Below are 11,381 nucleotides of genomic sequence, written 5' to 3' on the forward strand. Positions count from 1 at the left end.
TTTGAGCTTGCTCTTGGGCACTGGTATGGATGGTGAGAAGCTCCACTAATACTGATTGTAATTTGGTGCATAAGCAACACAGGATGCATGAAAGTCTTATGGAACCAATGCACTCAGGAATGCTCCTCATGTGGAGCATCAAAACTGAAATCTCACTCTTCTGCCTGGCATGGCTTTGCCTCCAGCAAGCATTTCTAAGTAATTACAGCTGTTTAAGGGTGTAAAGACCCCTTTCATCCCTAATTTTGACATTAGGTTTGATTTCACTGAAATTTCTCTGTGGAAGGTATCTGAGCAGCCTACTTTGGAGCGCTTCTTTGATGTCCTCTAGGCAGAACTGCCAAATAAGTATTGTTCCTGAATGAATTAGTCCCCGGTTATGTATTTTGAACATTTTTAGACATCCCTGGGAGAAGAATGTGTGCACAAAACAAGAAAGTGTTTGTACAACCATTCTGTCAAAGCAGAGCAAGCATATCTTCTGCCCATTTTGTGGCAGTGCTTTCTTTCAGAAGCATTGAGCCTTGGAATTAATGAAACTCGACTTCTCATAAATCTGTGTCATGGTTGCCTTTCAAGCAGAACATAGTGTGAAGTCTGATTTAAAGATCTTGCCTGTAGCTGGGCTGCTAAATAAAAAAACTTTCTGAATTTCTTAGCATCTGATAAAGAGTGGACTGATACTGCAATTTCTCCTGTACTGATTCCTTCTCTCTTGTCTACATGCCAATCCCAGACTTGGATCCTCAATGAAGAGTATCAAGAGGCGAGTAACAAAGTTCAGCTGAAGGAATTTTAATGTGGAGGTCTGAAGTGACAAGACGCACAACAATTGTACATGGGTGGTAGCATTTATGAACCTTTAAAGCTGGGTCAGAGTTCCTTAGAGTCCACTTCTGATCCAAGCAGAGAAAAAGGGACAAAATTTAATCAGGTGACATTATTAAAAGCTATTTAATTTTCTTAAGTGTTTTGATTCATGAGGACAGAAATGACACAATAGTACCTCATTATTCATATGCCTCTTGAAGCAGTTTGCCTCTCCCCACTCCCTTTTCTCATATATTCATTAATGTAATTGATTCTAATAAGGAAGATAATGTCATTATTGTCTCTATCCTTTCTCAGTGCATGTAACCGGGAGACTTCCAAAGGTTCTTGGCCTGCACCATTTTTCAGATTGTTCACTCAGAGCCATGAAGGCACTAGCTTACATACTCTCAATGTGGATAAAAGTACTTTTGCTTTCCTAAAATCAAGATATTGGAATTTTTTTTTTTCCAGGAAGCTAGACAACATTTAACCTGAGTTTCCATCACTCTAGGACACCTTTATTTTTGCTTAGCTGTGCCAGAACCATACACTTTCCATGATTTTTGTATTCCTTAGTTAAGACAATAGTGATAAAACCATTTTGTACTGGGGTGATTATAGCTGATTATTTCCTATCATTAAAACAGAAACACAGAAGCCTCTTTAAATGTCTTGTTCTGCTCTGCGTATCTCTTCACTAAAGACATTACAATTCAAGTCATGCTAGTTCTGGGACATTTTGCAGCTCTACATATTTTCTAAGTGTCCTTCTTGTCCTAATGAAGGATTCTTCAAAGTCTTGTGAAGTTCTGTGGTTTCAGCGTATGTGGTGCCCCAGCATAGTGGGCACTGAGAAAATGATGTGGGGAAATTAAGAAAAATAATTTGTTCTAGCATTTTTTTTTCTTCCTTGGGCACCTCTTAGTGGGAAAAGAGTTTAAATCCATTTTTGCAGGTCCTGTTGAGCACTGGTATGGAAGGACTCTGAAAACAAGTGTGTTTCCTTTGGGAGCAACTTTCTCTGCTCTAAGCTGAAAAGAGGGGAGCCAGAGAGGCTGGGAAGAAAGAGGTCTGCTTCTAGAGGTCGGTGTGAACTGTGACAGGGATTTTGCTCCTAGTTCACAAGACCATCCTGGACCCTGAGACCTGCCAGGCTGCTTACATTAAACAAGGAAAAGGTTGGCTTTGGCTGAACTGTGGATCTGATGTATTCTACAGAGACCTCTCCCACTGCGGATCCTTCACCCTCCAAAACAGGGACCTTTCTGAAGGCAGTGTGCCAGAGCCCCTATTGCTCCAGCTACAATCAATGGTGTGCACACAGCCTGTCTCTGCCTATGTACTCATCCTTGGCTGATTATCTAGCCATTATTTACAGCACCTGGATAAAGGAGTGGGTTTTAAAATTATCTTCTCTATGGTTGGTGACATCCATTCATCAAAAAGGAAGACTTTTACTGACCAAGGGGCAAAAATACCCTGGATAATACTGCAGATCTGAGTGGCAAAAGACCTCATCAGCTTTTGGGGAGCAGTAAAAAAACCCACAAAACCAGCAAATGAAAAACATGTTTTTCATTTTCCAACAGCAGGGACTTGAAATGTCCTCCATTTTTCAGTGAAAAAAGGACCTATTTGCTCCTGGCTATTATTTTGTATGTGTTTTGCCAACAGCTGATAAATATTTCTGCAGATGGACTTTCAAAGAAAAACATGTTTTTCTGTCTCTAACAGCTTTTTACTTCCTTGCTTTACACAATTGCAGGAGAGAGTGAGCAGTGAGGAAGGTGGGGGTAGTTGTGCCTATTACTATATGTCTTTTTTTCCCACATCCAGTTTTGTTTACAGATATAAGACATGGCAAAACATGTTTTTCTTCATCAGGAAAGTAAATTTTATTCTGCTGCTGACTTAAAAAAAAAGTATATATATCTATATTCCTGCCCCCCACCCTCCTGCTCCAAAAGTCAAACTGATGTCTTGCATTTCATTTGTAAGCAACATTTTGAGACCTGCTGGCATTTTTCAGATTGACAGCTGAACGAGTGCTTGTGAGGGCTTGTGGGTTTGAAGAATAAGTGACAAAAAGTATTCAGAATGATTGTAACTAGGCATCTGTGTATGTATGAAAACACAATGGTCTTACACGTATTGGTAGGTCTGTGCAAATCCATAATCTGATTCTGAATTCAAAAATGGGCCTAAAGTTTTCAGCCTGGTAAAAGCTGAAAAACTGTGTAGCATTAGCTCGCTTATGTTGCAGTTATGGTAGATTATAATTGTAACAGAGTATCTTGTAACAAACACCTTGGGCCTTATTAAACACCTGTATAACATATATATATATACACCAAATGGAACATACACATATGTACCAAATGGAACTGTAATTAGAGATGCTAATTATAGGAATGTAAGACCTCATTGGGTCTTAAGTACTGCTCATGACTGCACATTCTAGAAAACCAGTATGTAAATGTACAAGCATATATTATTGATTGTGTATGAAATTTTCAGATGCAGTTAGTAGGCCTAAATGCTTCAATTTTGTTCCATCCTGAGTTGCAGAAATGCTATCTTACAGCTGTAGTGGCAGCTGTAGGTGCTGTGAACATTAATGGGCTAAAAATCTTTAATTGGCCTTGCAAAAAAATGAGGAATCTGCATTTTAGAGGCCACTTTGAAAGTCTCTTTATGGGTGTTTTCTGCTTTTAAATTCTTACTTGAATTTACACATTATATCTAATTAAAATATTTTGGCTTCTTGGTGGAGTGATATGAGTGAATAGAAAATTACATTACTCTAGACAAAGCTATTGTTTTACATTTCCCTGGAAAGCCATATGACCACAAGGGATCTTGTGCAGATAAAACATGGCTATTTTGAATTATAACAAAGGTGAAAGTGAAATAAAATCTGGGGGCTTAACAAACCTGTTGATAGCATAGTAGGTGTTGGTGAAATAAAAATACTTTGTTTGGCTTGACAGTTTGTCAACAGCACTTTTAATCTGTATTAAACATTGAGTACTGTGTTAAATATCATTCCCTGTTACCTGCAGGGGAAGTAACTGCCATCTGTCTTCTTCAGGTGATTGTTTGTGCCAATAATGACAAAATTTAAGCGTTGTTAGTGACATCGTGCTGGCCAGTGCTATACAAATGGAAAGCCTTCTTTTAATTGGGTGTTGGAAGAACCAAAATTTTCATGGGGACGGTTAACCTGGAAGCTGCTGTGACTCGCTTCCTGTCTAGCTCCACATTGCAAAATGTGTTTTTTCCAGCTGCCAGGGGAATCTCTTGGGATGCCGCATAACTAACTGTGCATGGTACCACTGAGTGGAATTAAGGCAGTTTGTAAAATACAGGAGAGGGACACCCGGACAGGCCAGCTAGCTCGTGACCATCACACATGTTGTACTTTTGCCAAGGATCTGGCCTGTACCCTACTCAGTTTGTTCTGTTGGGAGTGTTACTGTGATGGACAGGTAGACAAATTCTTTGGATTATGCAGTACGTAGCTGAGCGGGTCACGTGTTATTTTACATAACTCAAGTCCACAAGTTGCACCCCCGCTATCACTGACTGCTGTCAGAGCAGTTCACAGAGCTCATTGCTATTTCTTATGGGGAAGGTCTGCTGTTCATTTTAATGCATCCATTTTCCATGGGAAACATTGCATCCTTTTGTTTATTTTTATTTCTGTTGTCTTCCCCTTACCTGGATGCTTTTGGGAGGGCTGGAGGGGTCTATACCAGTTCCCTGGTGCATGACTTGCATTAAATGCAAGACACAAACATTTTGGCAGAGATTTTTTTTTTTTTTTTGGACCGAGAAGTCAACAGGGACAGGCAGAGAGGAACACTATCTTTCCCTGACCAGGTAGGTGCAGCAGGCCACTCTCAGACACATACTGCTGAATACATAACTGCTGGTGAGCACTACAGTAACATAACTCTTGCCTTTGTGCAGAAACTTAATGTCGTGGTTTTTTACCTCGGGGAGAGTTCTGGGAAAGCAACAGAAGTCTCCTCCCTCAAAACCCCAGCACTTCTGTATAATTATTTCCTTGGAAAAATTAGCTTCCCGTTTTCAGCCCCTCTCCACAAGAGCTTCCAGATCCCCCTGTGAAGCTTTGAATTTGGCAGGCTCATGAGACCATGGCAGTATTGCTTTACCCTAGGCCTGCTGGCCACAGAGACACTGCCTGTGTTAGCTTGAATGTCGGAATACAGCTGCTGTTTACTGCCTTGTTTTTCAGGGAAAGCCTTCAGTACGTTCAGAGACTCAGGGAATTTCCACTATTTTTCTCAGCGCTCCCCCCACCCCTTTGGCCTTCAGACACATACATTGTGTTGTTTTGACGTAATTTCAAGCAAATATTTTGCCACTGAGAGGCAGTGCAGGGTCACAGAGGTCCTCCAGGCTCCGACTTCAGGCTTTCAGCCCTCCCCAGTAAACAATAGCTCTATAACTCATTAAAACTCCCTTTTGATTACTTTTTCCTGTTTCTGATTGTTTTGGAGCAGCAGGGGTGGATCCCACACTCAACAAACTTCTTTTTCCTGCTGCTAAATTTAAATGTCTCTGAACTGAAAGGATTTGCTAATCTCTTTGACAATAACTCCATCAAATAGAAATTACAACTGTAAACAAGATTTAGACTATTTATGAATGCTACAAGGGAATTGTGACTTGGTTTTGCAGAGTAATTTTCATGTCCAGGATTTTTTTTTTAACTGTCTTCTTTTTTCTTTTTTTTTTTTCTTTTTTTTTTCTTTTTTCCCCAGACAGAAAAGTTACCCAGACCCTAGTACCTTCTCTGTTGGTTACTGTACCCCTCTTCATTTTCAGATTTAGTAATGGTCATGTTCTCCCATTGTGGCTGCATGAAACCAAGACTGGTAATCTTGCTTATCTCCTTTTTTCTTCAGATTCATTCACTATCTACTGCTTCACATCATTGATTCAGCACTCCTATTTCTGTCTCTAATCTCTGAATACGTTTTCACTGCCTGGTTTTCTCCTACTTGCAAGTCACCTGATTTACGTGATCTACCTGTAAAACTCCCTTGCCCAGCTGACTTTCTTGACAAGTTGTGTATTCCATCTTTTATTTATAGCAGGAGTAAACTCCTGAATTGTTTTCAGCAACCTCTAGTTTCCTTGTAGGCCAGATATAGATTAATAAATTAATAATTTTATTTGATGGACAGCAAGGAGAATTTAGGAAAGTGAGTTGCAAAGAATCCAATTCAAGGGAAAAATATGTGCAAATTTATCCATCCACATCCTTCTATCACATACACTGCCCACACATACCTGGACACCAATCTGCTTAATCTGTACTAATCTAGCATGAAGCCTGCTTTTCAGATATAGTGCAAAAAGTGATAAAATAACCAATTGAAATGTAATCTGTATAGCACAGGTCCCTATGTGGATTTAATTAGCAAGAAAATAATTTACTTATGTCATTTTTAAGCCTACAACTAGGATCTCTGGGACAAAAAAGTATGAATGTGTATAAAGATACAGTGTGTCCTGATGACCTCCTTGGCAATTTGCTGTTATTACTTGTTAAGCACAGCATGGAGAAATACATTTTTCCTGCCCAAAGAGCTGACATCTTAAACAAAAGTGAAACAGACTGCAAGAAACAGATATATACTCTTGAGTATCCCGTCCGTCACTTCGTAACTGCCCCTCACTTCCCCTCATCCTCCTCTCCGCCCTGTTAGGTTGTTCTCTGTTTTTTTGTTTGTTTTACTTCTGTTGTCATTGGCTCAGTTTTAAGTACCCTCTGAGCAGAACAACTGTAAAAGGACACAGTGTAGTAGATCCAAGAGTGGACCCTGTGCCTAGAAGGCAGAATGACAAAAAGACTTCCTGGAAAGAATTACACAGCTTTTTCTTTTTAACAGCCTGGCTGCTAAAGTTGTCCTTTGCAGGATAATCCAGGGACAGAGACAGAACTGTTCTGTCTGTAGCAAGTGCTGTGTACTCCTGTAAGGTTTGCTACCACAGTAATGAAACTATGGTACCTGCCCATGAGGATTATGGATTGAGGTTTAACAGACAAATTGGGTATTATCTGCCCTGAGTTTCACGGAAATTCTTCCCTAAACCTCCTGGAAAGATTAGGAGTATAAACTGGTGCCCTCCAGAGGGATGAACAACTGCCACCGAGCAAGAACACAGCTCTTGTGTCCTAATAGGACATGATATTCTCAGGAGGTTTCCATTGGCTTCACCAGGATTACACTGTAAGAGAATTTGGCCCTGTGTTTTTCTTCCAGCCATCTCCAAGGACTGTGTTCCCATAATTGCATTATTTTGTATTGTTTAATTAACCTCAGTTAAACTCCTGATGGGTCAAGTCAGCTAAAGTGACTGAGCATGGTAACTGATAGATAATGTATATTACCACATCGGTATGTCCTGGCCACCAGGCAACCTTACAATTCCTGTGCTCTCTTAGTTGACAGCCTAGTTTTGAAGACTATGAGCTTTTCATAAGGTTCAACTGAACTGTCAGGCATATAATATGCTTATTGTGTATAGATATTTACATGCAGAAGGATAGAATCATAGAATCTCCTGAGCTGGAAGAAACCCGCCAGGATCATTGAGTCCAGCTTCTGGCCCTGCACAGGAAACCCCAACAATCCCGCACTGGGGCTGAGAGCATTGTCTGAACGCTTCTTGAACTCAGGCTTGAGGCCGTGAGCACTGCCCTGGGGAGCCTGTTCCTGTATTCAACCACCCTCTGGGCGAAAAACTTTTTCCTGATAAAACTTTTTCCAGTCTAAACCTCCCCTCACTCATATGCACTTGTATTTTACACACATACACATATTATTATGTGCATAAATACACACATAGATATGTTTATACAAGTGTGCACACACTGATCATTTTTTTAGAAGAATTAAAGAAAATAACATGCATATGCTGTCCTAAAGAAACTTTGACAATGAAGAGGAAAATAATTATTTTCCTGGACCAAATTTCCTGTGTAGTGATTTTCTGGGGGGCATATTGTATATGAATGTGACTCACGTTTTTGTGGAATACAATTTTAAAAAAGCACAAATGAGATAGTAAATTTTACAGCTTAGTTCAAAACTGTCTTTCCAACTTAACACCTTAAAAAGCTGAGCTACATATAGGGAGTGTAATTAATCTTTCCCATTTGCTATAGCTCTTCTCTCCAGTTGTATTTTCTATTTTGATCCTGCCACGCTGCATGCAGTGTAGCCTTTGAAAGGTGAACTTCCAAAGTATGTTGCCAGTGTCTCCGGCCACACGTGAGGTGGCCCTGTCCAGATGTGATGGACTGAAACGCAGTTTTCCGAGCAACAGCATTTGGGTGTCTCAGCACCTTCCTGACTGCTCTACTACAAGTATTTCTTGGCTGACTCCATGGCTCATTTTAGAGCAGCTTTGAGGCTTGTGCTTAGCCTTATGTATGGGAGGAAGGCTGTTCCTTCACACTGTTTAGCTAAGGTAGAGGAGATAGTGAGCTCACATTTGTCTCTGGAAATCTTTATATTCTGCTCAACTTCAAAGGAAATAAGCATGGGGGGTGGGGATGGAATGATAATGGCTGGCTGGAATGGGGGTTGTTTTCCCTAATGAGGTCATTTAGTCAAGCCAGAGGATGAAGGAAAGCCTTCATATCTTTCCAGCTCTTCTGAGACCTTTCAGAAAAAGCTTGATAAGATGCAAGCATTCTTCTGACTTCTAATAGTTTCAGCTGGAGTTCCTACTCTCAATTGTCACTAAAACTAAGCTTTTCTATTACCAGTTTCTATTAGAGATTTCACAACATGCATTTTTCTATGTATCTACCTCTAGGTTAAATCTAGAGACAAAAGTAATTAAGTCTCTCTTGCCTTCAGGTGTTTGTGTGTGTAGCAGTAATGAAAAAGTGCAGATGGAAAGGGGAATTCTTCCAAACAGTGAAATTGCTATTTCATGTAGTATTATGCTAACTTCCAAATCACCGGTCCTCTACATTTTAGCATTTTAGAAATGCTTCATCTAGATCCATGATTTCCCTACTCTTTTGGATACTCTTTTCCATATGCAAATGACTCTACCAAGTAGCCTTTCCATCAAAACTTTTGCTGGCAAAGCTGTGAAGGTAGTATGACTCCACAGAAAGCTGACTACAGAGCATCATTTCCATGGCCTCATCAACCACCACATGGAACCCACTGTCTGAAAAAGCTTTCTGCTGGAAAAGAAAAGATTTTTTTTCAGCAAAATATGTGTTCTTGGGAAAGCTTCTGCTCTCTAAGTTTGAATTTTTCACTTTAAAAACATAGGAAAATGCTGTACGCTTCAAACACCACCAAATATCAGTTGCCTACAGCATGCTAGTGTCCTGTGGGCACTGTGCACTCAAGTAACAAGGTTGCCTGCACTGGCTTCTTGTTTCCTTTATTGTACTCAGGCCCTCTTGAGATAAGGATCCTCTCTCCTGTGTTTGTGTGCAGTATCAAGGGACCGTCCCAGCTCTGATTTGGGACAATTTTTTGTTAATGCAATATCCAGTGAAAGCTATGATAGTGATTATTCACCTAAATATAGAATAAAGGCAATTAAAACACTTCCTACTGTAAAATATTGGATATATATTCATCATAGGGATGATATCTCTCCTGTCCCTCTCTGTTTGGTTTTAACAAAATTCAGAGATACATAATTGATTTTGCATTTGCTTAATTTCCTCTTATTTTCTTTCTCTTTTGTCTCATTTAATTTTTTACTCTCTCCTTTCTTTTCTTTGATAGAGATGTTTTTTTCATTCAGGCTCTGGATAGTGTGGTCGTCTTGCCTGGACCGAGTGCAGGATTTACTTGTTGCATAAGCAGACCAGCAGTTTCTGCCCATCTGTTGGGAGGGAGGTTTAAATGGGCATTTTACAGCCAGATGATCAGGAAGCAGGAAAAATGCTGTGGGAAATATTTTAAGTTTCTCTCTCCCTCACTTGCATGTACTGCACACAATTTTTTCTGTGCAGGAATCTTGCTTTGATGGAAAGTTCTTTATCAACCTAAGAAAAACTATCAGGGTTATAGCTGAGATTCTGTTTGTTCTAACACTGATACCTTTTTGTCATAAAAAAAGAGGAAAAAAATTCCCTAGTCTTAACAAAAGTGAAAGTGAAAAGGCTAGCATTTTGCAGTTTGATCGGGTCTCCAGAAAGACCTGAACCCAAAGCCTAAACTGTGACTCCCAGTCAAAGGGATTTTTAAAATGCAGACCCAAATTTGCTTTTCTAATCTTGATCTAGAATAACTCTTGCAGAGTCCACCTTATTTGTGAAGAGTAATTTGCAACTCTTGAATGTGAGCCCAGTTTTGAGACCATGTGCTCAATATCATAAAGTAGGAAATACATTCAACTAGATGAAGATGTGCAGGGGACAGAGACAACCAGCTTATTTCAGTTTATTCACCAAAACCGTCAAGCTCTACTAAAATTTCATTAGCACAGTACAGTGCACTTTTTGCTCTTTCAACACAGCAGATTAATCTATAGAATATGAAATGAAAAGGAGAAGCTACCAATGGCAGATCAAATCTGCTACATGGCAGATCAAATCCTCTGCATGGACTGAGGAGTGGAACGTTTTTGATTTCATTTAGATGAAGTGTGAGCCCATTAACAAGTATCTTAGCAACATACAGGTTTTTTTCCAGGGTTTGATACCGTGAAGCTAAACAAACTTTCCACCTATCTCTGCAAGCTGCAATGCTTCTTTTCTTGCCCTGGGGTGCAAAACTCTCTTTTCCCCTCATATCAAATTCAGTCCTCTCTTTTAAGACCTCTCTGGACCATCAAATAATCTCTTTTTCTGCTCAAGTATCATACTAGTTTATCATACAGCCTCATTTTTACCATTTGATAATAATTTCTTCCTTCTTGTCTCTTCTCTGAGCACTGTTCAAGGATTTTGGTGAGAAGGGGATTTCTTAACCACGAAAGTTATCCTTCATGAGATGAGAGGAAGGATTTGGCCATACACAGAGAAATGCAGCTGCCATCTGCATCCTGGGTAGGAAAAGGATGACAGCAACAGTCAGTGGGGATGTGACATGGTGAATGAAGAAGAGAAAACAGCTGAAGATCGTCCTGTAAGGTTGTCTCATTTCTTAGATCTGAGTCTATCTGAATTTCATCTTATTCCTAACTGCTTTATGAGGTATCTCAAGCTGTGTAAACAGTAAAGCAATAATAGCAGATCACAATGCACTCATCACAGACCGTGAAGAATAACAGCCTATGAGTCAAGCAATATGCCCTCTCTAAACAATATAATGCTTCTTGCAGACAGGAATATTAATCACCTCAGGAACTGACAGGATCTGATGGGAGAGACTGTTATTAATATTATCTCCCTTGGAAACATTTGTAATGGTAATAGTAATTTTAATAATACTGGAATAAAATTAATTGGGTTGGCTAGCTTTGTAGCAAATGGGAACACTGAGGAAGGCAATATATAAATAGAGAGACTAATTCATGAAGGAGGTGGACCAGATTTGTGTGTTGAC

This window comes from Corvus brachyrhynchos, unplaced genomic scaffold (genome assembly GCF_000691975.1).
Source record: "Corvus brachyrhynchos isolate BGI_N302 unplaced genomic scaffold, ASM69197v1 scaffold95, whole genome shotgun sequence".
NCBI classification, from domain to species: domain Eukaryota; kingdom Metazoa; phylum Chordata; class Aves; order Passeriformes; family Corvidae; genus Corvus; species Corvus brachyrhynchos.